This window comes from Seriola lalandi, unplaced genomic scaffold (assembly GCF_002814215.2).
Source record: "Seriola lalandi dorsalis isolate HSWRI2012SDOR001 ecotype SW California unplaced genomic scaffold, Sedor1 jcf7180002054198, whole genome shotgun sequence".
In the NCBI taxonomy this organism is placed as follows: Eukaryota; Metazoa; Chordata; class Actinopteri; order Carangiformes; family Carangidae; genus Seriola; species Seriola lalandi.
In genome coordinates this window covers 23,634-25,183 of record NW_019524751.1, presented here as the reverse complement: position 1 = coordinate 25,183, position 1,550 = coordinate 23,634, and the positions used below count along the sequence as shown (strand labels likewise).

Below are 1,550 nucleotides of genomic sequence, written 5' to 3'. Positions count from 1 at the left end.
TTCATTAACAGTTCACCCTGTGGGCTTGAACGGGGGCTCTGACAGGTTTGTAGCTTACTTCTCATGGAGGTCAGCAGCTGTAGTCAGCTTGGACTCACGGCAGGGAACAACAGACAATGATAGATGTCCGGATTTACAGGTTTCTTAAACGCACCCTGCAGCATGACCCAGTCCTCCACTGTTGTTCTGTAGATTCTGGTCTCTTGCAACAGGAAGTACTACAGGAAGTACTTTTACTGTGATACTGTAACTACAGGAAGTACTTTTACAGTGATACTGTAACTACAGGAAGTACTTTTACTATGATACTGACTGCAGTAAGTACTTTTACTGTGATACTTTATCTACAGGAAGTACATTTACTTCAACAGTGTTTTTCTGATACTGTGCTTTTACTTTGGTAGGTTTTGAATGCAGGACTACCATTGGTCCAGACTGGCCTGACCCCCATACAAAGAGGCTTTGTTGGTCTGTCAGAGGATCAGTAGGAAACTTTTCACAACAATGAAGTGGTTTCGGTTCATGGAGAAAAAAAAACAACAACAATCACGTCTAAAAATATTTAATCAGACTTGTGATCTGGATCAGAACCAGATCTGGTTCTGATCCAGATCTGCACTGACTGGTTGTTCTGTGTGTTTATGCTGTGCAGCTGAGTGGCTGCCGGTCTCGCTGTGTGTGTGTGTGTGTGTGTGTGTGTGTGAATACTGTGTTTCTCTGATCTGGGTTATTAATAGCTGCGTCTGCTGGTTGCTGCTCTGAATGATGCAGATGGGGGTTAAATCTGTTGCTGTGTCTCAGTTGGCGGGCAGCAGCTGTCGTCAGGCCTCTGACCCTCCACCCTGCACCCCCCCACCCGCCGCCCCCATCTTTCAGCTTGACTTTGACCGTGAGCCGCTCGATGTGGTGCTGCTGGACAAATGTCAGTCTTAGCACACACCAAGACACAGGATCAAAACACTGCAGCAGCTTTAATAGATGTTAATACGACTGCCAGTGGTGGAGGATCCTTTAATTATGTAAAAGTAGTAATACCACAATTTAGAAAGTATCCAAAGTATCTGTGTTAATTCATCATGTTTTATAAGCTGCTCATGTGTTTTGTACGTTAAATGACAGTAATTACTAACTAGAGCTGTCAGATAAATGTGTTGGAGAATAGGCATGAAGAAGCACAATATGCTCAAGTGAAGTACAAGTACCTGATTTCTGTACTGTCCACCACAGACTGCTGCCGCCGCTTACTGATGGATTTGGTGATTGATTAGTGGTTTAAAGCTCCATATTTTCCTCTTCTTCTGTGTTTTATTTGAAGTGTTGATCCATAAGAAAATATATTTGTGGTTTTATGAACCAAAAACCATGTCAGTGTAGTTTTACATCTCCTCTCTCAGGCTTCTCTCTGGAGCTCTAGTAACAACAGGTCTGTGAGCCAATCAGAAGAGAGGAGGCTCTGAGTCTCTCTTCTGATTGGCTGACTGTTTTCTGAGTGATCCAATAAAAATAAAGCAGATTTCAGGTAAAAACACTCAGAGAAACCAAATCCTGCA

General features: G+C 43.1%; 1 long non-coding RNA gene across 1 annotated transcript in view; it reads left to right on the top strand.

The window, feature by feature from the left end:
* The first annotated feature begins 9 nt into the window (after positions 1–9).
* The window catches only part of LOC147819236 (uncharacterized), a 3,622-nt gene continuing 2,081 nt past the window's right edge, over positions 10–1,550 (top strand). Inside the window, exon 1 of the long non-coding RNA XR_015437108.1 lies at positions 10–468. This is a non-coding gene — a long non-coding RNA (uncharacterized LOC147819236). The remainder of the gene's footprint in view (positions 469–1,550) is intronic.